Genomic DNA, 26,958 nt, shown 5'->3' on the forward strand with positions numbered 1-26,958 from the left:
GGGGAGTTTACAAGCTAGCTAGCCTGCTAGGCACAGTGGGAAAACAATAGAGACCAACTTCAAACATTGTGGCAGGTGAGGACAGACACCTGAGACTGTCTTCTGACCTCCATACACATCCTGTGGCATGTCCATGCCTACACAGAGAGAGAGAGAAAGAAAGGCGAGGAGAGAGAGAGGGAGAGGGAGAGGGAGACAAAGACAGACACATAAAGACAGAAACATAGAAACAGGGAGACAGGAGTGTGTATATAGGACTAGAGGGTGATTCTTGCAGGGAATGAATGAACTCTAAGGGAGAGAGCTGAGGAGGGTCAAGGAATTCATGTGATATGAAAGCAAATGGAAATACTTGGAAGTTTCAAGTACTTGGGTGGAGGTCAGGGAGATGAAGGAAAAAGCAGGCAGGGAAGGACCAATCAAGGAAACCTGGTAATTCTCATGTTAAAATGAAAAACAAATCTAGCCTTCCCTAGAGCAGGCTTCAAGATGCAATGCTTGATCAAGTGAAGTCAAGATTCCCAGAAGACCCTGAAAGGGAGCCAGTAGTGATGTAACTGAATCCCAAAGGATCTTCTCCCAGTAAACGGAAAACCAATGAGCAGAACCAACAAACACAGGATCAGAGAGAGAGATGCATTGCTTGCATTGCATATGGAGAGCACTGGCTAATTTGAAAAAAAGAGCTGTGCCTGAAGAAAGACCATACTAGGATTTAGCAGGGAGAGGCATCTATCTAAGGATGCTGGATTTAAGACATGCATTTTTGAGTATGCTCAGTTGAGCATATGTTAGTTTTATAACTAAGCATTATAAAATAAAAATGGCTGATATATTTCCAGTGTGCTCAATTCAAGGTCTTAGAACACACATTCAAAAGGGAAAGATGGCTGACCTGAAGACTTCTGGACATGCTCAATTCTTTCAAATGAGCTAAATTTACAGTGGACCAAGTTTACTGTCGTTTGCCTAAAAGAATGACCTAGTGACGTTAGCTAATTCCTCTAAAGTTTCTCCAAACAGTTTTGGCTGAAACCACAAGAAAGAACAAGTGTGTTAAGAGTGTTCTTAAAGGGCTTTTTCCTAAAATAAAGAAGTTTGTAATGAAAGGTGCCTGCCTCCCTTCATGGCTAATAGTGACAGTTTATAGAGAGGTTGTGAAGCATCAGGCATGGCAGCAGAAACTTGAATCTTACTTCAGCTTGCACAGCAACCAAAAGGTCCAGAGGCCATTGTTGTCTGCTTTGCATGTAGAGCAGAGATGATAGAGCCCATGACCTGTGCATAAGTGATCAACCTGTGCAGGGATCATGCAAAGGTGAACACAGCATCCAGGGGGCGGGGCAGAGCCCACGAGGATGCTTCCAGCCCTACTTTCTTCAGTCAGAAGTTTTGCTTTGAAATGAAGGGTTAACACTAGCCACCGTTTAGGGCAATAGAATGTGTATGGTGATTGTTTGGATGGGAACATAGCTATAATTTTACCTTCTTTTCAGACTGAAGAAGAGGAACTAAAGCCAAAATATTGAAGACTTAAAAGAATTTCCGAAATGAATATCTCTCAGAAAAAAAAAGCAGCCTGTGGAGAGGACTCTGGGCTCCTTCCCAATGGTCTGTATTCACTGGACTGGGCAGAAAGCTTTTCTTTAAGAAATTCAAACTCTTAAGTTGAGTAAACTTTTTCCCCAGTGAAATCTCAAGTTCTGTTAATGTCTTCCCAGCCCTGAAGGAGACTGATTGTGAATCTCAGAAAAGCCTTCGAGGGTCCACGGAAGAAGACAAGGATCCTGTGCCCTGGAACACCTCCCTCACCTAGATGGGATTGTGCCTCTAAGCCTTCCCTTCTCACCTCAGGTTGACTTTGATCCAAACCGCTCCCGACCAGCTTGGCCTTTGGTGACAGTGCTAGCATTTCTCCAGGGATGATGTTCCCCCCAACCATCTGGCAGGTAATTAGTTTATTAGCAAAACTACAAGGAAGTTGGCCTCAGGGAAGAGGAGACAATATCCACTGTGGTCTCAGGAAGCAAGAAGCAATTAAATATTTAGTCGGAGACAAACCCTTTCTTAGCAGTAGCATGGATCTACATAGAGACTGTCTGATGACTCCAACAGACAAAGTGTGACGGTTGAGACGTGCCCAAACTGTGTAGGTTAAAGAGTTAAAAAGAATGTTTAAAAGGCTCACTTTCAATGTTCTTATACGGAATCAACACTAATATTCCACTTGCTTTTAGTCTGAAGGAGAGGGAGTCAGGCCACATAGTGCTTTCCAACTTGTCACAGATCCTCCTAAAGCAATGCTGCCTTTCTCTGATTTATTGTTTTGTGTTTTATGTGTTATGTTTGTGCATCTATGTGTTCATCTGTCTGTACACTGCTATGCACTGTGGGCCAGTGCCCGGTATCTTTCTCATTTACTCTGCACTTTATTCTTTTGAAACAGGGCCTCTCATTGATTTATCATGACTGGCTGGCTGGCTAGCCCGGAGATCCTCCTGACTTCATGTCCTCAGTCCTGGCATCATAAGTGCACCCTCTATAGCCTTCCCTCCATCCATGGTGGTTCTAGATACAAGAACAAGTTCCAGCTGCTTCATCATGACTTCTATATCCACAAACAAGCATTTGCAGACTGAAATACATATAATTTTATATAAATTGCCCTTCTTTTCATTCTTCTTTATAATGCTGTTAGGTCATTACATTAAGTTTTATGCAATTATGTGGGTATGGGAATTCATAATCAACAAATTTCACTTAGGAATAGTAAAGTGAGTGTCACAACATATTAGTTATAATGAGAAAGCAACCAGCCTGCTAGGATTGAGTGCAGTAAAAATACCATGAAATATTACTAAAGAATATTTCAAAGGAGAAGAAAAATCACCTATTTCCAGTATTTCTCTCTGCATACGTCCTTTGACTAAAAGTTTCAATTACAGTTGACATTAGTATTTATTCCCATTTTGTGGATGCAGATAACGAGGCTTGGGAAAATTAAGCATCCAAGAAAAATTTGTGAGTAGCTTACCTGGGTTTTCACTCTAACTTGGGTTGCAAACCAGGGGACTACAGAACCAAAGTCCATTTCCAAAGCAATTATTAGCTTTTGCTGGAGAAAAAAAAAAGACTTTTGGAACAATAAGAATAATAAGGATTAAAATATTTGGAGAAAGAGAAAGTAGAGAATAAGGAGAAAACATGTTTTATTTTTTAAGGAAGCAGAAGAAGCGGGATAAAGGAGGTTAATGTGATAAAGATGGCAAAGGGAGAAGGACAGGGAGGAGGAGAAGGAAGGAAGGAGGAGGGAGGGAGGAGGAGGAAATGCAGTGAGAAGAAATTGAAAAAAAATAGGAAGACCCACAATATGGACTCTTACCCGTTTCTGTGCCCATAGGCAGGTCAATTCTGTCTGTCTCTCATGAGAGGTGACAGAGAAGGTAACCTTCTCCCTGAGCAATTATTCACTATTATAGCCAAGCACATGAAGATAGAATGAATTCTAGATGGTTTCAAGGTCTAAATGAAGAAAGGCTTTTTCCTGGCTTGCATGAGACCTACCTGGACCCACTAGACATCTGAATGCTCCTCTGTCTCTCTCTCTCTTTCTCTCTCTCTCTCTCTCTCTCTCTCTCTCTCTCTCTCTCTCTCTCTCTCTCTCTCTCTCTCTCTCTCTCTCTCTCTCTCTCTTTCTGTGTGTGTATTCACAAAATGTCCCATGTGTGCCTCTACTCCCACACAGAGGTAATTTTGTATGAAGCCATGAATGTCCATAACCAAGTAACCTGCAAGCTCAGTTTCCTTTCTCCTCTGCTGCCAGACAGCTCTGGACAGATCAGGGAAATGTGGGAAGCATGTTATCATTGAGGTCCATTGAATTTTATTGGCAATTTTCTCCTTTGTTAGCAATTTCACATTGTATATTAGCATTTGTTTTCATATCATATTAGCATTCATCACAAAAGGCTAATCCCATTAGCACTTTCACATTGTATTAGAGAAAACAAACAATCTCATGGTGCCAAAGCCTTCCTGAAACAGGGTGGCCTTTCGTCTGCTGTTTTCCTATTGACTCTGCATCAGCCCACCTTCTCTGTCTGCAGGGTTGCCTGTAGCTCACAGATAGCTACTCCACAGCCACCACAGCCTCCAGAACTAGGGTTTGCCCTTCTAAACATTCCCAGTTATCCACTCATTTCTTCATTCTATTTATGTTTATTACAAATGCCCGTCCTTTCTCTCATATGTAGAATCTAGATCAACTCATGACATCAAAGTCAAAAGGCATAGGTGTGTGCCATACCCAGCTTTGCACAATTTAAATCAATACATGAGGATCTTTTCCAAATGTTTTGTTATGGAAAAGTTTAAACATACACAGAATGAACCTAACAGTCTAATTAAATTTGTACAACCATTACTCTAACTCCATTACTCTAATCCACCAAGATTCCACCCCCTTGTTCCATCAGAATCCCTAGTCTTTTCCTCCCCAAGCACCATTATTTTTGAAGTAAACATACATATACACACACACATACATACACACACACACACACACATGTGCATGCTCGTGTGTGTGTGTGTGTGTGTGTATGTGTGTGTGTATGAAAACACCTCCTTTGTTAAAAGAATCTTGTTTTATACTATACTACCAGAATTTGATACAATAACTGGTCAAGTATATATTAAATAATTTATTATTAATTTTCAAAACTAGCATACAGAAGAATATTTGGCTTCAGTTCATCATTCTAATATACTCATAGTATATTCTTTGTTCATATATACCTGTAGTATCTCTTCCCATCATCTCTTCTGTGGATCTCCTTCCTCCCCCCAAACACGCCCACTTCTACTCTCATGCATGAGAGAAAATGCACAGTGTTTGTCTTTCTGAGTCTGGCTTATTTTACTTAACATGATGGTCTCCAGTTATACCCATTTTCCTGAAAAAAAAATATAGTTTAATTCTTAAAACTAGATATCATTCCACTGTACATATGTACATTATTTTACCCATCCATCTGTTGGGTGGGCATATAATCTGCTGCTTTTACTTGATGATTGTGAATATATGATAGGGGAACTACATGCTATTTGTAAGTGTTTATGACACTGCTTATTTCATTGTGGGGCACATATGCTATAACATGCCTGTGGAAATCAGGGCATACTAAAGGGAGTCAGGTTTTCTTCCATTTTGTTGGACTCAAGGACAAAATTCAGATTGTCAGACTGGACGGCAATTGTCCTCATCGGCTGAGCCATCTTACTGGCCCAGATGGACACACTCTTAAAGGATTATAGGGTTAATGAAGACAACAGGGAATTGAAAACTGCCGAGAATTTAAATGGCTTACCAGAACCTTTGTGATACAACAAAGGCAGTTCTAAAAAGAAAGCTTATGGCAACATGTGTTTATATGAAAAACTCCGAGAAAACTCAAATAAACACCATGATAATTCAAGATTGTCTTTATACCTGAATTGTTTCTAAATGAGTGTTTTCAATATTTTGCATTTCGTGCAGGTAGTAGAGCATATATATAAAGAGAAATTGTCTTTCAGTTTCAAAAACAGCAAGTCTATACCACTGTATTTTCTGATCACGCTGCAGTAAACCCACCGCTCCTCACTCACTGCGTTCACACTGCTCAGTAAGAACAGAGTCAGAAATTATCACAATTTCTGGTAATTGTCTCGTTTACCACAGGCGAGCTATTAGGAAGCCAGCCTTCAGTCCTGAGGATGTCATCAGCGGATCTTCACTGCTGTGCAGATGAAATGTGACCAGGGAAGGAGAGTATTTGGAAACTGTAAACCTCTCTACAGATACACAGGCTATAATTCAAAGGTGTCTTGGCATCTCATGCCAGAGGAAGTATAAATAATGGGAGGATCTTAAATATTTAGTGTCAGCTATCTTGCTATGCCTGTGGACACCATCTATTAGAAAGAAGATATCTAGATGCATGCTCTAAAAAATGCATAGTAATGAAAGAGAAACTAACTATATCAAACTACAGTTACCATAATTTGTTTTGACATGAGGTTTCATTAGGTAGCCCAGGCTGGTCCTAAACTCTTGATCCTCTTGCGTTAGCTTCCCAGGTGCTAGGATAACATGCCTGTGCCACAAATGCCCTCATTGTCATAATGTTTTCAACTGTGGCTAAGGCATGGGGTTCTTTCCACACGTGTTTCATTATGGAACATTTCAAACACATCCAGAGTAATCAGAACGGCAGAATGAAATCCATGCACCAATCATGATTCTGCCCCTCTGACTCTATTAAAATCCCATACACTTTCCATCTCTGCTTCACTATTTTTGAAGTAAAATATACATACTTTGGAAGTCATCATTCTAAACTGAGCTGAACAACTTGAGCAAATTGATGTGGTTCTTACTGGAGTTTGAATACAAATTCTGCCCCACAAGCTCATCAATGAATGTTTGGTCTTAGTGACACCATTCTGGAAGCTTTGGGAGGTGGCACCTGGATGAAGGAAATAGGATACTGGAGCTATAATTTTCAAGGTTCTATCTGGCCCCAGAGTCACTTGCTCTCACCCAACTCTCTTCTTGTCTACTGGGAGATGATGAAGCTGCCCTGCACTTACTCCCAATCCCTGGTATACAATGTCTACCTAGGCTCAGAATCAGCTGAGCCAAGGACTCAGATGAAAGACCTGAAACCACAAGGTAAGTCTTTCTTCCCTTAATGGGTTTTCTCTGTACCATGGTACCAGGAATGAAAATACCAACACAGCCCCCTTGCCAGCTGCAGTACTTGGGAGAACAGGCCCCACAGCTTGCCTGGGCAGCACCATATAGCTGGCCCTGGTAGCATGAGTGGAGGAAAGCAGGCTTCAAGGGTATAATCGCTAGAGAGATGGCCTTGTCCCTTGCCAGGGCAGTGCTAGAGAGCTGACCCTGGTAGTTGGGTGTGGAAGAGACTCTGATGGTGTAAGCATGGAAGAGCTGGTGGGCTCACCAACTCAGCTACCATCCAGGCCCAGATCCAGGGTTTTGAGTTGGCCCACCCCAACATCTTTCCCATTTATGAACTGCTGAAGCATGTGAAAGATCTCCATGACACAGAACAACATCAGGATTGAGAAGAGTTCTGGTGAGGATTCAGTATTGATAGTGTAACAGAAGCCAGAGACCTCAAACAAGACCAATGACTCATTGCAGTGAACATTGCAAGTAAAGCTGCTTGGACAAAAGGGTGTACTATGGGACACAGCATGGCACATGGCAATTTCCATGGGAGATGGCTTCTTCTTTGTTGTTTTGTTTTGTGGGAGAGATTGCAAGGACAGAGAATAGATACAGAGGGACAGGGAGATGATTGTGATTGGGGTACATGATATGAAATTCACAAAGAATCAATAACGTACTTTGAAAAGAAAGAAAATGCTAATACAGTCTGTAACATGCACCCATATAAAAATGAAAACTGTGGTCATCCCAGAAGGCTCCCTGAATACCTTCCTGCTAACAGAGCATCCTCATTAACTTACTAAGTAACAAGATATGGTGGCAATTATAAAAGAATTATAAAAAGCCACAGTGAATTGGAAAACATGATAAGCATGGGTGCTATTTTGAGGTGTCTCAGGCAGCTCCTACTAGAATTTAAGTTTCATTATCAGCTGATAACAAAGATAACAAGGCAGAGACAAGTCCAGGTGTTCCTGTGCTATTGCTGCAGGATTTTTAAGCACTGAACACTGCCAGGCACACTGTATACTCAACTCTAGAAATCTTCAGTTCTGTGATCTTATCTTAAACAAGAGAAAACAGAAATTTAAGTAGTAACTCAAGGCTCTCAGGCCAATGAGTAGCTAAACCATAGCAGAAACATAAGAAAGAATAAAAAGATAGAGACTGAGTATGACTTGGAGTTCTGCAGTCACTGCTGAGAAGTTTAACTGTGCTCTCTGTTTTCAACTGCCAAAACCAGAATTCATCACCCTCCTCATGGAGACTGAGGTGACAGTCCTAAGGTTCACTCAGTGTTCCCATCATGAAGGAGTCAATCAGCAAAAGCTGACTCCAATCCGCAAGCAGAAATGAACATAGAAGTCCCCATCTGTCTATAGTCAAGTAGGACATGGAGAGGTCATGGTGTCTTTATCACTATTGGCATCAAGTAAGTTCCCAGTGTCTCTGACTCAACTAAAGCTGGGCACTGAGCAATTATAGAGGCTCACTGTAGACTTGATCAAGGATCAGTGTCCAGTGAGCCAAAGCAGAAGATGTTAAGAAAGTCACAGACCTACTAGGAGTTGAAATAAGATCCTTGGACATGCTAGACTATAGCTCTGAGCTAGTTTCTTGGTTTTCTTTTTACTTTTTATTTTGTGAGATTGTCTTCCTAAATTGCTTAGACAGACCTTGGATTCACTTTATACTCTAAGCTGGCCTTGAACCTATGATCTTTATATCTCAGCCTCCCCAAGGACTGGAAAGAAGGGGCTGTTCTGCCAAGATCTGCTCACCATAATCTTTTTATGCTGTGTCTCGTGTAGTATGAGCAAGGACTCAAAGTGAAGGGTGAGGATCACCCTTCTGAGAAACATGCACACAAGAGCTGGTCCCAGAGGCAGATTCCTAGGCTCCACCCAAGACCAATGAACTATAGTCTATGGTTTGTCATCTGAGCGCCTGCATTTTAACAAGCTTTCCCAGGTAACTGTGATGCAGGCCCCTTTCTGAGACAGGCTCCCATAAGAAACATATAGAATGGTTCCAGTATGTTTGAATTTCTCTCTGCCTTCCCAGTGTCTATCACAGAGTTACAATAACCAGTGAACTCAAATTCAAAGGCAGGTATTTGCTTCACTGATGTAACCCTGGTGCAAAATCCTTAGTGGGATTTTGTCTGATAGGCTTTAAGCATGCTGTTCAACTGCTGTGAGTCCATGTTTCATACAACTTCTGGGCTGCTCCCCAGAAAACATTATTTCCATGTAATCATCTACTGGCTCTGATTCTTAACACTGTTCCTGTTTCTCTACTGCAATGATCCCTGAGCCTTTGGAGGAAGGAATATGATATCGATGTTCCATTTAAGTCTGAGCATTCTGTAGTTTCTTATTCTCTGCACCTTGACCAAATCTCTATGTTAATCACCATCTGCTTCAAATAGACGCATCTCTGATGGCGGCTGAGAGCTGCATTGATCTGTGGGTAGAGTGCTAAGTCATTAAGAGCTGGTTTAATGTATGTTCTTTAGCAGAGATAGAAGGTTCTCTCTAGGGCCGCAGGTTGCATCAGTTCAGTTGAGGGCACATTAAAATGGGAAAAGTCTTTACCAGCTATGCATCTGACAAGGGGTTAGTATCTAGATTACATAAAGAACTAAAAATTACATAAAGAACTAAAGAAAGTAAAGAGCCCAGTTAAAAAATGGGGCATGAAACTAAAGAGAGAGTTCTCAAAAGATAACATGAAATGTCTAAAGAACACTCTCAAAAAAACCCAAAAAACCAAAAAAAAAACCTTTAGCCACCAGGAAAAGGCAACTGCTTTGCTTTGAGATTTCATCTGACCACAGTCAAAATGGCTAAAATACTAAAAAAAAAAAAAAAAAAAAAAAAAAAAATGCTCATGTGAACGTGGGGGAGGGGAACACTTACTCATTGCAGGTGGGAGTGCCAACTGGTGCAGCCACTGTGGACATCAGTGTGGAGGAGTCTCAAGGGAGCCTAAAATAAATCTACCACATGACACAGCTACACCTCTCTTGGGCATATACCCAAGGATTCTATATCCTACTACAGAGATACCTGCTCATTGCATATTCATGCTGCTCTTCATCTCTCTTTGTCATATTCTTGCCATAAAAGTTTGAAATCCCAGGAACAAAATGTGGGGTATGCTTCTCTGTTTCTTGAATTTGAAATTGACCACTTGACTTGCTTTGTCCAGTAGGACATTCAGTGTGATCCAGGAAGACTTGAAACACACTTTTGTGATTGGATAATGTCTCAGCCATCACCAAGGGAACAACTTCCTTTGTCTAGATGCTTCTTCCTGATACTGGGAATAAACATATAAAAATAGAGCTCCAATCTGTCTGAGGGTGAAATTTACATGCCATTGGGATATTGTGCCATTTGTTATGCAGCCATAGCTAACTGATAGTAATGGTAGCAATGGTAATGAATATATCTACTTCTATTTGCATAGTGTATGGACTGATATACAGAGAAGATAGACAGTACAAGGGATGTGGAAACTGACATGGAGAATCTAGGCTCTGCCCTAGACTATATATGGTTAAGATATCTCACCTCTCCTAACCTGCATTTACAAATGGAGAATAACAATCTCTACCCACTTGGTCATGAAGAGTAAGATGATGACTATTAGGGGCTGAGAATAGAGTGTTCACTAAAAGCCAAGAAGGCAGGGAGGATTTCCATGAAAACAGAAAGTTCATCTGCAAGAGAAGCCACTGCTTACAGCTCCTGTGTACCAACAGTGCTTCTGTGCTGTATCTAAGAAGAATGTGTGTTGTTCTCCCTGAGCCTTCCTAGGCCTGTGACCATCCCAAGAGCTCCATGCCAGGTGTTTGATTCTTTTGTGGGCTTCTCTTCTTTCCTTTAAACCTGTTGCCACAAGGATGGAGGTCCTGTGCTGGTTACAGACTGGCAGAAAGAAAGAAGGGGGTACCCCACCCTCCTCTATTCTCACTGGGAAATTATCCTCAGTCCTTGATACATTAAAATGGAAGAGCTGTAAAGGCCAGTTGCCATGGCAACACTTTGCATGCCGCTCTATGATTGGTGGTGTGAGTTCACTTTCCTTTGGGTGTTGCAGCCTAATTAACTGTTATTTTTGTCAATGTGGAGGAAGAACCCACACTTGGGGGCTTTGGCAGTGATTGCAGCCCCTGTGGACTGAGTTAATTTTCATAGACTACAAAGAGAAATGGCTGGACCCCAATAGTATTTACAGGCTCAGAAAAGTTGCCAATGTTTAAGTAAGAGTCAGAGAAAATACTCAAGTACTCCCCAAATTCTCTCTAGAAGTTTCAGCACCTCTAACAATTACTAAAGTTGTTTGGGCTAGATTAGGGATAAAAGGCAGCTATGTTCCCAAACTCAGAGTCCATACTTCCTCCATCAGACACGTACACACTTGTGTGTACTGGAATGTTCGGCTTCGCACTTCTTCCCCAACAAGCTGACATGGCACACCGGAAGTATTCAAGCATAGCTAGCGGGGTGTGTGCAGTCTGTTGGATATGTTTCCCTGTCTTCACACCCAACAATGCCATCCTTACAGCCCCAGCCTGGTGGACCCAGCCAATCCCCTCACCACTTCTGGGAAAGGAAATTCCATGTTGCCACAAGCCTAAAAACTAGGAAGCTGCCTCGTGGAGGTTCAGCCAATCTGTTTTCAATTTGGACTCCTGGGTGCACTGACTGCAGTCCGGGTCTTAACTGAACTGTTCTACTCATGCGCCTTCGCTGTTTTTAAAACTGTTGCTTCTTGTCATAAACTTTTGAGACACCAAAAGCTCCTCCTCTCTAGGAAGGGGGTAGGGGGGGACACATTTTTCATTGCTAACAAATGAGGTCCCTTTTGAATAACAAAGTAAACTCTCTCTGAAGGTCTTGGGAAGAGTAAGAAGTGAGCCATCAGATTGGGAGCCAGTCAAATGGCTCAGTGGGCAAAGTGCTTGCTGTACAAGCATGAGAGCCTGAGTTCAGATCTCCAGCATCCAAGGTGAGAAAAGGAAGAAAGGTGGATTTCTAGATGATCTCAAAAATCTCTTCAGAGGTCTAGTGAGAGCTTGAAATTCATTTTCATGTCTTTGCATCTTGAGTTGGGAGCTCATTAGTTGGGATCACCCTCTCCCATATTATATCAGAAGCTTGAAACTCTTTCCCATCAGCCTTTGCACAGAGACAAAAGTATGTGAGTTAGGCTCTACCTATCAATGAAATAGAAGCTGTTTGCCACAGAGGAATCTACCGCAGTTGAGGGACAAAAGGAATAAACATTTTCCAGAATTCACAAAAGCACAGAGCCCCTGACTTCACAGTTCCATGCCCAGGGTCCATTCTACAAGCTATAGCATAGCTTCCCAGTGCTTCTCCACACATGGACCAGAAGCCAGGTCCTCTTCAGAGTCTATAGGTATGTGCAATCAATACAGCTCAGTAAGAATCTGTGTGTAAAAACACATTTGCATGCACACTGATGTGTGTGTGCATGTGTGTGTGTGCATGTGCGTGTGCATGTGTGTGTGTGTGTGTGTGTGTGTGAGGGGGAGGGGGAGGCAAGGGAAGATATTGTGTGTCTGTGGGTAAGTAGATCAAGACCAACCCAGGATGCTCATTGGAAAGAAAACTTTTGGTTCCCTCTTCAAACAGGTCCCAGCTCTTAGCCAATAAACCACTTCACTGGGGTGTTATGATGTCCACTAGAGTCATGTTTTACAAAATAAGTAAGACTTATTCATCTCTCTGTCACTTCCAACATGGGCATCTCAGATACTTCATTGCACTCTCAGCCATTGGCCAACCTCTGAACTGTAAGATGGTTTTGCAGGGTCAACACTACATCCTCCTATGGTAAGCAAATGGCAGAGTATTTATGCAGTGCAACCTGGGACTCAGACCTGCTCCTTAAGGATAAGGGTTTTCTTGAATCTTGGCAACTTGAGTTTAGCCCTAAAATAACCCAATCATTGATTCTCATACTAGACTTCACACCTGAGCCTCACACACAAGTACTTTACATACATTCCCTGGACTCATCATAGGGCAGATCTGGTGGTGTACATGTTGCTGAAGGGATGATGCTCCCTCAGTGTGAATCCCCTGCTACCATTCTTTACCTCTTTCAACTTATGAGTAAACAGACATGACCCAGCTTCAGAGGTGCTTCTCCTGTGCTGCCATCAACCGGTGGTCAGTGAGACAGAGCCAAATTCTTGGTGCTTTCTACTGACTGAGGTCAAAGCTGAAGGTTGGCCATCAGGGACAACAGGACAGAGATGGGACCCAGGCATTCTTAAAGCATCAGTAATGATCAAGTGGTATTCTGCTATGGCAAAGCACTGAAATATCCCCTTCCTTTGTCAGATTAGCCAGTGATGTCTACTGGGGCAGCTAAGAGCTCTAACTGAAGTAGAAGGGCTGGACTGCCTGATGTATTGTGACACCTATTCATTCATTTACACTGTATCAATCATCTTTGGCTTCTACACTGTAAAGGCACAGTCATGAAAGCCTAGAATAGTCACTATCAGGTTCTTTACAAAATCATTACTTCTTTCCATGTGTGTGATATGTGTGCATGTTTGAATATGTGGGCACATTTGTGTGTACATGTGGTGGCCCAGTGTTCATGATGGGAATATTCCTCAGTTGTTCTTCCATCTTCTTCATGGAAGCAAGATCTATCAATCCAACCTAGCTAGTCTCCCCAACCAGCTCGCTAGGGAATCCCCTGTTTCTACCCTACAAGGATGGAATTGTAGGGAGGTCACCATAACCTCCTGACATTTACAAGCATCTTGGAAACCCAAACTGTGGTGCTCTTGTGTGGCAAGTGCTTTAGGCACTGAGCCATTTCCCTTGGCCCAAGAAAATATCCCTTAACCTCTCTTCTAGGACACTGTTGCTCAAAGCATGAACCAGCCAAGGAAGAGCAAAGTCCTCAACTTGGAGCTTGTTCGAAATGCAAATGGCAGACATCACCCTAGATGTGCTGAATGCAAATATCTGTGCAGGGGTACGTGCTATGACAAGCTCTCTGGGTGGAGCTCACACAAACTAACATGTCAGAATGCAGTTCCAAAACGTTTAATGTTCATATTGCATGGAAACCTGTCAGCTTAGAGCACACATGGTATTCCTAGTTTTCCCTCTAAAAACAAGCCTAAATAAATCCAATCCCTGTCTAAAAATGGTGCTCAGAGATCTAAAGAGGTTTCTAGTTTCCTAGAACATCTTTTTTACTCTCCTTGACAACAGACTCATTGTCTACAAAAGTTCCCTACTCCCCCTCTCCCCCCCATCATCTTCATTGTGAGCATCTCAGAGGCTTCACTGCTCTACCTCTATTGCTAGAATTCTCGTCCATAAGGTGTTTTTGCAGAATCAATACTGGTGTACTCTCCTGTAGTAAGCAAATAGCAGAGTGCTTGTAGACTGGAACCTTGGACTCAGACAAGCAGAATTTATACCCTGGACTGGTCCTATTAGAGGCCTGTGACCTTGGCCAAGTGCCTTAATCTCTTTCAGCCTGTGAAATGATCATAGTAATTATAGCATCTACCTCTTGGGGCCATTATGAGAGTCAAATGAGCTAATGCATGCATAGCTCCCCTTGATGGATGCTCAGAGTGGTATTATTAACCAATGGCCCATCACAAACTCTTAGCCTGTTTAGAGTTTTGTCACGGCTAAGAAGGGAATGGAGATGGTCAGTTGATATTGTATGCATGACTTAGCCTTGGACTGAAGAGATGGCTCAGTAGTTAAGAGTACCTCTGCTGGGTGGCACACAACCATCTGTATTTCCAGCTCCAGAGGATTCAACACCTTCTTCTGGCTTCCATAGGCGCCTACACACACATAAACACACACACACACACATGTGCACACACACAAATAAATATAATCATGTTTAAAAGACAGCCTACCACCATTCCATCACGAATGATGTCATCACTTCTGTATTTGTCCCCACCCTTGATTTGAGATTTTGTAAACCATACTTTAGCTTATTGTCTTTTTGCAGGGATCATTCAGCATTTTCAGATACCTGGTGGTTCAGTAGTTATTAAGCGGCTGCTATATGTCAGGCACTGCTCCATGGACCTACCAGATGGAAGTGAACATAAGCCTTTACTCTCAAGACTGTCTTAGTGTACAGCATGCCTACCAAAAATCACAAAGCAGAACTGTGGAAGAGAGAATGAGGATGATCTGGTGAAAGCCAGGGCAGAGTATGAACTCCTGGACCCTAGGGAGGTTCCTGTAGAGCATCCCTGAGTCCTAGAAACCTTAAATGGAAGACCACACCTCTATGTATTATAGGTTTGGGAATCAGACTAAACTAAGTCATTCTGATTCTTCCTGAATTCTGTATTTCTGTTCCCAAGCAATCATTCCCTGTCTTCTCTCATGGTATAAATATGAAGCCCATCATTCTCTGCAACAAGTGTTCATGTACTGAAGGGCTGGTCTACAGTTGGTAGTAGTGGTGAAAGGAGATGGGATCATAAATTTGTCAACTTTATCAATGGGTTAATCAATGATGAGTTAATAGCAGAATAGACTATTAGGAGGAGTGGCCTATTTAGAGAAATTAGGTTAGTAGATCACTCACTGGGGCACACCTTCAGAAGGTACAACTCAGAGATGGGGAGATGGTTCAGTAGTTAAGAGCATTTGCTGCTCTTGCACAGGAACTAAGTTCAATTCCAAGCACCTATGTTGGGCAGCTCACAACCACCTGCTCCAAGGAGCTTTCTTCTGGCCTCCATGGTGCCTACACTCATGTGTACACATCCACTCACAGACACAATACATTTACATAGTAATTAAAAATAATGTATTAAAATCTTAAAATGTACATATTATTCCAAGTGTCTCTCTTCTCACTCTCTTTCCTTTATAGCTTCCATGGCATGTACCTTTCACCATGACTGTGCTGGTTGATATTTTGTCAACTTGCAGCAAAGTCACCTGGGAAGAGAGAAACTCAGTTAAACTGCCACCATCATACTGGCCTGTGAGCACATCTATGGGGGTATTTTATTGATTGCTGATTAATGTGGGAGGGCCAAGCCCACTATGGACAGTGTTACCTCTTAGCAGGTGGACTTGGGACAAAAAATAAAGCAAGAGCAAGCAAGAGAGGACAAGCCAGTAGACAGTACTACCCAATAGTCTTTGCTTCAAAGTCTCTGCCTTATCTTCCCTTGATGGTAGATGATAACCTACCAGACAAAAGAAATCCTTTCCTCTCCCAAGTTGTTTGTGGTCAGTGTTTAATCACAGCAACAGAAAAGCAGTCTATGGCACTGATAGTCTGCCTCTACACAGGTTCAAAATAAACAGATCCAGACAGCTGCAGATAGAAATCTCAAAATCATCGGCCAAAATAAATGTTTCTGTTTATAATGGAAATGTCTTTCTTAAATATTTTGTCACAGTAATGGAAAGATAGCATACTTCTTAGCTTTTATTACATGATTCTCCTCTCTGTCTGTTGCACTAAAAACCCAGTGACGATGGGAAGCAGAGAGCCTTCTCTGGTAGACATTTGTTGATTTTGCCTCATCAATATTTCTCCCCTTTCTTCTGCTCATACCCTAGAACTCTCCTAGGAAGGATCAATGTATTTGTGCTTCTACCATAGCTTTGTTTACAGCTTTAGTGGTACTGATGGGACTCACTCTTGCCAGTCACAGAACCAGCCCTCCTTCAGCCTCAGCCTTATCTTATTCTTTAGATAATCAGAGCAGAGACTCTTGACAGACAGCCTAAAGCCTTTTACCTGGGTAGGTTTGGGGTTTTAACTTCAGTTGTTCCAGAGCATGATGTCACAAGGACATGAGTCCCACACGGGTGCATTCTCTGGGTCCAGTAAATACTGTGTTCCATGGGGGAGGTTATGGAACTCAGTGGTCCAATTCTAAGGAAGATCCTTGATCAAAGTTGTACTTGGTGAGATTTGGCAAAGCATCTTTAAGAAGATATCCTCCCCCCAACAAATCCAGTTCCCATCATTTATTCTGCCTGCATTAGGTTATAATACATTAACCCCAGAGAAACAGGAACATGCCTGAGGTTTGTTATGGTTTGAACAAACAATGTTCTTCCATGGGTTTGAAGGCTTGGTTCCTCACTATGACGCTAACTTGAGATGATGCAGAAACTATGGAAGGTGAAGCCTGACAAAGGTAAGCAAGTCGTCCACACACAGTGGGAATGTAAAGGCCCTTGGGTCCTTTTTCTGATTCCTGTCTTCCATGAGGTGAAAACCTTCTTTACTACACATTCCTGCCATGATTTTGAGCTTTGGGCCAAGCAACAGTGTGTTAAAGCTTTTGAAACCATGAGCCAAAACAAACCCTTCCTCTCTATTCTTGCTTCTGTCAGCCACTTAACAGCACTAATAAGAAGGTGTATCCACATATCATCAGGTGTAGAACTTTAATACGATAAAGGACATGTGTTGTCATAGCACCTTGTGCTTTCACAAGCAAACATTCACAGGTATATGGCAGATAGTCCTCAGCTTCCAATGCTTCTATTTACAAGTTTTCAGCTTTTGATAATGTAAAACTGATACACATTCAGTGGAAATGCCCTTTCGAACTGGAATCCAGCCTTGGCTCTCTGACAGCCAAGCTATTTATAAGGTCAACAACTATCTTCTAACCATGCAGTGCATTGCTAAGCAAGCATGCTTGAAAAGTTATATGTGTTGCTGATTTCATTTATGATATTTTCAGTTTATAGGAACTTAGCAGGGCAAGCCCTCACCCTAAGTCAATGGGTGTCTGTTACATGACTATTTGTAGGAAAGCATAAACAAATGTCTGCTCACCCCAAGTAGGAAACTAAGGGCAGAAGTAAGAAGACCACTGAAGTCCAGTTTGGTGAACCAGTGGAATTTATTGGAATTACAGGAGTATAGTTGAAATAAAACTTATTAAGAGCAGAAATGACTCAAAGACAGCTCTATCACCAAGTCCTACCCCAACATGAGTGACAGCTCATGAAAACCGGAAATGTGAAGCATATTGCACAACCTGCAGGCAAATCAATAGGTTAAAGAATGCCTTTCCAGGTTACTCAGTCTGTCTGAGTCTCTTCTGGGTACCTTGGTTGATCTGTTTCTTCAGGATGCCTCCTTCTGGGTCTGAGCCTCTTTCTAGGCAGCTCAGCTTATTTAAGAGCAGTCTTTTCAGCTTACATAAGTTTGAGAAGAAACTAGTGTATCTGATCAGTTTCAGGGATTTCCTGAAACTTTCCTGTTGTTTATTCCCTGAGTTTATCTAATTTCCCTACAGGCTTAGATTTTTCAGTTGGCCTTGGAATATCATGTGTCTTAAAGACCTTTTCTTCAAATTGTGGGGGTGGTTATCTTGTAGGAAATAGCAAGTGTGTTAGTTTGCTTTTTCTTGCTGTGACCAAAATGCCTGGCATAGACAGCTTAAACAAAGAGGGTTTATCTTTGATTGTAGTTTAATGAATCTATTCATAATTGCTTGGTCCCATACACTTGGCCATAACATCACAATAGTGGCAATGTGTGGAAGAAGAAAGCTGTTTATTTCATGGGTACCAGAAAACAGAGGAAAGGGTACTGAGATGGCAGAATCTCCTTTTCTGCCTTCTATTTCACCTACATTCCAGGCATATGGGATGGTGTTGCCCACATTAAGTATGGACCCTCTCAACTCAATGAGAATTCATTGAAATGACCTGAGAGACCAAAGGCATATTTCACCAGTCTCCTTAGATATTGTAAATACAGTCAAGTTGACAATGAAGAATGACAGTCATAAGGAATGAATGAGCATCTGTGTTAGCTGAAGTAAAGAGTTGAGAAGGAGCTAGGAAGAAGGGGGGAGGTATAGTGGGACTTTCTCAGACCCACCAGCAGTATAACTAAGACACAGAGGCTTCTCATGTAGTTTAAAGCTTAGGCCTTTTGCTTAGGCAGTCTCTCAGCTAGCTCATCTAACTTAACCTGACTATCTAGCCTGTGATTCACATACAGTGGCTAGCTCTATACCACTTTGCTCTGGTGCGGACCTTGTCTGCTCCCTCTATGTCCTCTCTCAATTCTCCCATTTCTGTGTCACCCCTCTACCTGGAGGTTCTGCCTTCCTACTTCCTGCTCCAGCTACTAACCATCAGATCTTTATTACAACCAGTCAGTAGTGAGACAGCCTGTAATACATTTTGAGACTGCCTTTAGGCATGTGAGGAAGGACGAATATTCACAAAATATAAAACCCAGAGACAGGCCATAGAAATGACCATACCAAAATCCTGCCACCACTTAGCTCTCTGCCAGGACCAGATTAACAATAGAAAATCCAGAGGTACACCTTCATACAATGTGAAGAAACATTATTCCAACAAGGAGGGGAGGGAAAGGGAAAATGACAGGAGGGAAGAGAGAGGGGAGCATCACGGTATAGGTAGGTGTTCAGGTTCTGTAAGAGTGTGTTCTCTGTGAGCTTTGGATGAATGCTCTGTCTTAGTTAGGGCTCCTATTCCTGTGATGAAACACCATGACCAAAAGCAACTTGGAGAGGAAAGGACTTATTTGGCTTACATATCCTGAATCACAGTCCATTAGAGAAGCCAAGGTAGTAACTCAAACTGGGTGGAAACCTGGTACTAGAAGCAGATGCAGAGGCCATGGAGGGGTGCTGCTAACTGGCTTGTTCAGCCCGTTTTCTTATAAGACCACCAGCCTGGGGGCTGGCACCACCTACAATGAGCTGAGCCCTCCCACATCCACCACTAATTAAGAAAATGCTCTACAGGCTTGCCTATCCTTACGGAGGCAATCTTAAAGAAGAATTCATTCCACTCTCTCAGATGAGTCCAGCTCATGTCAAGTTGACATAGAGCAAGCCAGCACAAGCTCATTACGTGGAGGAAATGAAAGGACAGTTTATTCCAGCATTTGGAAGGAAAATGGACTGAGGTGGGAACAGTGATGGTAGGTATCTAGAACTTTGAGAAGTGAGTCAGTCCCGGTTTTAGAGAAGCTGCAGGCCCTGGATAGTAGCCACTCTGACTGTCTTATTTGATGGGTGGAAGTGGCCAATTTTGGTTCACAGTCTAGCAGTGTAGCTATCACATTACTACGCTATAAATTAACATTTCCACAAGAAACTGAACTTGAAATGCAGCTCAAATCAATTCTACCACCCCCTCCTCAATCCTGCCTTGCAGTGATTGCCCTCTGGTTCTTATTGAACAGTCAGTGAACCCAACTGGCCTCCACTCTGTTTCTTGCTGTCAGCAGGGAAGAAAAGGAGGACTCTGTTCATCCTACAGTAATAACTCAATCCAATGGTGTCGCCTTTGCAACCGACTGGCTCTTTGTTTTTGCTATTGTTCTTTTAATCCCGGTCATTATAATTGGCTTCTTTTGTGAACTCAAGCACTGTTTGAAATGCCACCCCCTTTCATTTCTCTTCTGCTTTGAAGGAATCTTCTGTGCATAGCCACCAGTGGGAGGCGTTCTCCGTCCTCTGTCATTTTATGCTACGTTACACAGCAGTGTCATGATTCTCAAAGATGCTTCTGCCTTTCAACTTCTTGTGATCTATTTGTGCAATACACATGTTAAATTAGAAATTCATTTGTCACTCCTAGATAATAATGTTCAAAATGGTGCTTCCTGCATGAATCATTATCTCCAGCTTAGAGTTGTTTTACTTATGAATATTCATGAGGCCAGAGATGGAAAAGAGATTTGTTCAACCTGTTTCCTGGAGGAGGCTCAGATGGTTGAGTTCAATGTTTAAGTTTGGCCCTCTAGGACCAAGCCCAGCCTAGGCAGTGCCACCTGCAGCTCATCCAGTCTTCTGAGAAACCCTGCTCTCTCCAGAGAGCAGGTTCCAGTGCATGGGGCAGGGGCGTGGAACAGTGGGGGAAAGTGTTGGTATCCACATGCTCAGGGAAATGTCCTGCTTGTCCACTCATGGTGACTGCCTGGAACTCAGCAGAAGGTAAAGAAGCAATGGGGATGGAAGCGGCCTCACAATATCCATTACACATTCCAGCTGGAGAATCAAGGAACCATGTGGAGACACCTGCTGGCTCTGCCTCTGGGAAGCAAGAATGGAAATTAGGAGTCTAAAGAGAGATGAATTTCAAAGAGAGACATATGTTGTGGGACCAGCTGGGTAGAGGTGAGCAAAAGAGGCTATTACCAAATGAGTATCTGTATGTCAACTAAAGGAAAGGTGAGACCTTTAGCGTAACCTGAGCCACCTGGAATTTCATAGCAGCTTGGCCACATCTGGATGATGTCATACCTACCTGTGCCTTTTAGCTTACTATGGTTCATGTTTTGAGCATTACTCTCCAGTTGGTGGCATTATTTTGGGAAGCTATTGAACCAGTAGGAGGTGGAGACTAGCAGGTAGGAGGAGGAGTCCCAATTTAGACTTTGTTGACAGAGAAAGGCATACTTCTAAATCTGCAAACAACTTAAGGCAAGCACTGGAGTTCTGAGTGTCAAATATGCTACATATTATAAGACAGCGAAGATACAGCGAGCAATTTTACCTGGAAAAAGGAGAGAAATTTTGAAGGAAGAAAGAGAAAGCTAAACTCCAAGAGGCAGCTGCCTTACAGCGTATCCTTAAGTGGCTGTGCGAAGGCAGTGCTCAGGTAGCCAAGGCTGTGCTCAGGTAGCCATGGCTGAAGGGTGACCAGTGCAGCACAAGATGTCTCCTATAGCCACACAAGTCATGCCCCACACAGCTCTACACTCCACCACAGAGCCACTGGTCAGCAAACTCTGCCAAAAAGGGCAGGGTAGCAAACGTTTGGGCCCTAAGAATTGTATAGTCTCAAACACAACTGTGACTCTGCTGCTCTAGTACAAAGAACGTGCAAGCCTGTGGGGACAACTCCTACTCCACCTTAGCTGCAGAATTAAGTGACAGGCGGAAAAGGTTTGGCACATGGGTTGCAGTTCACTGCCCCTGATGTAGATTATGATGGTGTTGCCCAGGCATTGCTGTGCTATTGAAAACACCCATGATCCCTTCCTCCCATGCCTGCAGGCCTCATGAAAATGGATAGGCCAGCAGAAGCTTGACTTTCAGTGATGATACTGTGGAGTGGGGATTGTCAAGGCCATAGCGAATGATTTGGAGGCAGCCATCAGAAGAGTGACCAGAGAGCATTGGGGAAGTCCCCAGAGAGCATCTGGGAAGTCCCCAGCCATTTGCTATCAGACCCCTGCCCTGGAAAGAGAGTAGGTGTGGAAACAGAGGTGATGTTTCACCTTGGAACACCTGAATTTCTCTCTTAGCCAAATCAAAGCCAACAGGAGGAAGAGGGGAAGGAGTCCCAGAAAGAGGAGATAAACAACCCTGGGGACATTTGAATATGAATAGGCATTTGCCAAAACTGAGTTAATATGAGAGAACTTACAGAAAACCAATTTCTTGTGCGCACCTGTCCCGAGCACAGATGGGAATGAGGCCACAGATGAGAGTACAGAAAACAGAGAAAGGCACTCCTAACCCTTGCTCATCTGTGAGGTAAGGCCATGTGCTGGATCTGAAGCATCCCCCAATGGCTTACAGAGCCAAAGTGTGCTCCCTGGCTAGTGGTGCTACTGGGAGGTAATGGAAACCTTAGTCTGTCAGTCCGGTCAGGCTGGGAGAGGGAGCTCAATGGTGTGTTGGGATACAGGCCACATCTCTTCACATTACAAGGTGAGCAGCTTTTGTACCATGTTCTCTCTCCCAAAGTGATGGGGCCAAGCATCCATAGGGTGAAGCTTCTGCTACTGTGAGCCAGCATGAAAGTCTACTCACCTCAGGTTATTTTATTACAGTAACAGCTAATACATCTAATAAAAGTCTTCCACATATGGGATCCATCTAGGCATTCACTCGTTCCACTGCAGGACATCCCTGCCAGACAAGGTCAGGCAGTGCTGACCTAGGGCTGGAAGAACAATGCTGTCTTTTCTTCATATCTTATTGTGGTAAAATAAACTCAATTAAATTGATATTTTTTGCCATCTTTACATTTATAATGTGTAACTATAACTGCTATCTACCTCCACAACAGTTTACATACAAAGCTGAAGAAGCTCTTTCCATAATTCTCTTACAGTGTACCAGAGTTTGGCTCCCAGCACCCATCCTGGGAGCTCACAACTGCTTCCACCTCCAGCTCCGGCAAATTAGATATTGTTCTGGACTCCGAAGGTACCTATGTACATACTACCCCCATATATACATATTTAGTTAAAAATAAAATGAAATCTTAAAAAAAAACTGAGGCTTTTAATTCTTTAGTCATTACTATACAGTATTCCCTTGCCCTTGGCCCCAGCAACCACTATTTCTCTTTCTGTGCCTAGGAACTGCCTCTCTTCCATTCCTCACATAAGTAGAGTCATACAGTTTAGTTCCCTATTTGCCTGTCTCACTCCACATGGCATGACCCTAGGTTCATTCATGTTACAGATGTTAGACTTTCCATTCTCTATAAGGCAGAGTATCCCATTGTATGGATAGACCAGAGTGTGAGTACCCTCTGGTCTGTCAGTGGACACTCAGGTTGTTTCTAGGTTTCAGCTATTTTTAATATGCAGCATAATAACTACCAGAGGCAGGCTCACACTCTTTATAGTGACTTGATCTCTCGGGAACTAACCCAGTTCCAAAAGAACTATATTAATCCTTTTCAATGGCCACATTTAGGAAGGGCACCATTATGGGCTTAGCATAGTCAACTAGCCTGGAACAATTTGTTTTCTTTCTTTCTTTCTTTTTTCATTCTATGGCAATCTTTAGAGGTGTCATTAGTCTAATGGGAGAAAGACAGACATTATGTTCATAAGAATCTAAGATGAGGAAAAATACTACAGGGTTCTACAGATTTTCTAGGAGTACAATATAATTGCACTCCATTTGCTAGGGAGAAGTGAGAAGACATCAGGGCAGAGGAGCACTCTACATGGCAAAGTGTACAGCATCCCTGGTACCCAATGTGTGGTCCATGGACCCTGAACTAGTACATTCCCATTACTGTAACAAAATATGTGGATCTGCTTGCAAGGAAAGCTGACAGTTCCAGGAACACAGAGCACAACACCAGAATCCATTCAGCTCTAGCAGGACCTAATGAAAGACAGCAGGATGGGAATGGAAGCTCACAAGAGGCCAACCATGCAAGAAGTCAGGAACCACTTACCTTCTACTGCAACCTGACCCCTCAGGAACTAACCCAGTTCCCAAGAGAACTATCCTAATCCCTTCCAGTAAGGCCCATCACTTCCCAACATTGCCACTCTAGGGATCAAGCTTCCAACACATGAGGGAGGGTCTCACTCCCACTACATCTTAGCCCTGAGAAGTCTGCACCATCAGCAATGCCTGGGGGCATGTTAGAATTGCAGAGTGCTAGGTTCCACCGTGGGTATGCTGAATCAGAATCTGCAGTTTAACCAGACTGTTGAGCAGATTATATGCATGTCAAAATTTGAAAACGAATAACCAACCTGGTACTGTACTATAGGGCAAAGAGCCTGAAGGGTCCTGAGTTCCTAAAACCTTCATGATGCAGATACAGGCGGCTGAAATCCCACTGGGCTGTGCTTCTTGGGACCCCCAGGGGATAAGATGTGTCACCACTTTCCAGGACATGCGCCATCTGGGAATTCTCAGGCACCAACTATGGAAATCAGAATTTCCTCTAATTCCCACTTTACAAAACAAACATAGGAAGCCAGAGAATAACGCTATGCCAAGTCAAAGAAAGGGTGAAAGGAGAAGGAAGATGGAGAAAGGAAGGGGAGGAACGGGCAAAAGAAGACAATAGAGGGAGGAAAGCAAGAAGAACTGGGAAGAGGACGTAAGAGACGAAGACAATAAGGGAGATACACACAAGGAGGAAAGATAAAGGAGAGTCGTAAAAGAAAAGATGGGTGTGAGTCCCCGCCCCTCATTGGCCTTTGTGAACAGGCAGTCTCAGGATATGGGAGAGCTGGGAAGCAGGGTCTCTGGAGGCAGAGAGTATGGCGGGCATAAACTACCTGGGAGACTGTGTTGGAATGGGGGGGGGGTAGATTATACAGATCAACTCAAGGGGAGGGGAGGAAAAAGGAAGACAAGGAAGTGTTGCAGCAGTGGGCTGGGATCTCCCGATCTCCCGCAGACTGCCAGTAGTCACGTGACTTCTGAGATGCCAGTCCTCTAGCATGGAAACTGGCTTTATCATGATGTAACCTTTGTCTCAATGGAGTTGAGCAGCCCCGGAACTGGTCCACTCCTGGGGAGCTGAGAGCTGTCCCAGTTATGGACTGTGCTCTACGTCCCTCATCTGGCTTGGAAACCCATAGACGGGTAAGAAATAGAGGGAAGTTCAGGAGAGAAGTGAATGAGAGAAAAAAAAGGGACACAGAAAGAAGGACAACGAAAGGGAGAGGAACAACAGATGTGCTCATGGAGACAGACAAGGGAGAACGAGGAGATGATGACAGAGAAAGAGGGAGAGGGATGGAGGCGGAAGAACAAGAAACAGTGTGAGCAGCAAACACACTGTAAAGCTCTGTCCCCAGGAAGCAGGTAGGGTGAACTCACTCGAATTCAAGACTAAGGAACTTTCCAATCTCATCAGTGTGGCCCCTGCTGTGTCACACATCACCAGGAAACGGAGTGTGTCTGAAAGCCCCTTAGCTAATCCCGCCATTGGTACCTGTCCAGCCTCCCACCACCCTCTTCTTCTTTCAGCATTCCTGCTCTTTCCTTCCCTTCTCTTGATACTAAATGTAGTATACAATATTAACTGAGTGACAAAATTCATGATTTGCTCCCTAAATCCAAAGCATAAAAAAACAAAACAAAACCCCCAAAACAAACAAACAAAAAAATCAAACCCAGCTGCAACAAACTAAGAACAGAAGGAAACATCCCCTTATAGCACATCTTAATCCTCAGCATAAGGGATGTGTGTTACAGTCTCACAGCTACCGTCACACTGAGAGTGAAAATCCATTCCTCTAAGGTCCAGAAGCTGACAAGGATGTATGTTCTCAATACTTCCAACTAATGCAGTATTGGAAATCCTAGCCTAAGCAACTAGGTAAGGAAAAAAAATGTGTCTAAACACGACAGGAGGAAATGAAATTGCCTTTACTTCATGACATTATCTCAGATAGAAAATCTGAGAGATGTTATGGAAGATGGCCATAGTACAAGCCTATAATCTTAGTTCTTGGAGGCTGAGGTATAAGGATCTAAAATCTGAGGCCAGCCTGGACTACACAGTAAAATACAGTAACAGGCTGAGAAGATGATTCAGTACGTGAGGTGGGTTTTTGTTTGTTTCATTGGTTGGTTGGTTGGGTTTTGTTTTGTTTTGCTTTGCTTTGCTGAACTGTGAGGACTGGAGTTCAGACTCCAGACCCTATTTAAATGTTGAATTGACATGGCATCCTAACTATAAACACAGCATTCCAGAGGCGGAAACATGGGGTCTCCAGAGAAACCTGGCTAGCTGGAGTACTGGGTCAGTGAGCCCCAGGTTCAGTGAGAAATTCTGCCTCAATGGATCCAAGGAGAGCATCAGGAAAGGCACCTCATTGCCACTCCTGACCATCACCTGGATACACATGCACATGTACTTATCTGTGTGCACACATGCCCGAACATATGTACGCACATCACACAGTACACAAGTATGTTGCAACTAATAAATTTCACCAAAGTTTCAAATAATTATCTGCTCCTGTATCTATTTCAGTATTATTTGACAACAGTTAAGACATTGAGCATACATGTACCCATTGGCGGATGGAGGGATAAATATAAATAAAGTGTAATATGGGCTAACAAAATGATAGCCCTTGTCATGAATTCTAAAGACCTGATCCCCAAGAACCCACGTAGGGAAAAGAAAAAGTCAATTTTCACAAATTGTTCTCTGACCTCCATGCATGTGCAATAGCATGCCTCCCCTGAATTAAGCAAGATGTAAGCAAATTTTTGAATTTTAAAATGAAGTACCTCCTATCATCACAACACAAATGAGCCGAATTTAGCGAGATAACTCGAATTTAGCCAGAAACAGAGCGAGTGCTCTAATCTCTCACTTGTGTGGATCCCGAAGAAAATGCTTTCGTAGAGGCTGAGAGCAGAACAGTGGTCAGCACAGGCTAAGGTGGGGATCATGATGGGA

The 26,958-nt window shown here is 43.0% G+C and overlaps 2 long non-coding RNA genes across 4 annotated transcripts in view; both read left to right on the forward strand.

Moving 5' to 3' along the window:
- Nucleotides 1-6,318, forward strand: part of LOC116102844 — a 9,082-nt gene extending 2,764 nt beyond the window's left edge. For 2 of the 3 annotated variants that reach the window (XR_004123304.1, XR_004123302.1), the window contains 3 exons: nt 1,497-1,611; nt 1,722-1,949; nt 2,447-2,661. This is a non-coding gene — a long non-coding RNA (uncharacterized LOC116102844). Of the gene's footprint in view, nt 1-1,496; nt 1,612-1,721; nt 1,950-2,446; nt 2,662-5,719 lie in introns of those variants that run through there. The other variant, XR_004123303.1, reaches the window with a different exon arrangement.
- A 10,090-nt stretch (nt 6,319-16,408) lies between these two features.
- On the forward strand, nt 16,409-22,999 carry LOC116100872. The gene is made up of 3 exons (XR_004122702.1): nt 16,409-16,952; nt 20,811-20,939; nt 22,888-22,999. It is a non-coding gene; the product is annotated as an uncharacterized LOC116100872 (long non-coding RNA).
- Nucleotides 23,000-26,958: the final 3,959 nt, after the last annotated feature.

The sequence above is a fragment of the Mastomys coucha genome, unplaced genomic scaffold (assembly GCF_008632895.1).
Source record: "Mastomys coucha isolate ucsf_1 unplaced genomic scaffold, UCSF_Mcou_1 pScaffold21, whole genome shotgun sequence".
NCBI classification, from domain to species: Eukaryota; Metazoa; Chordata; class Mammalia; order Rodentia; family Muridae; genus Mastomys; species Mastomys coucha.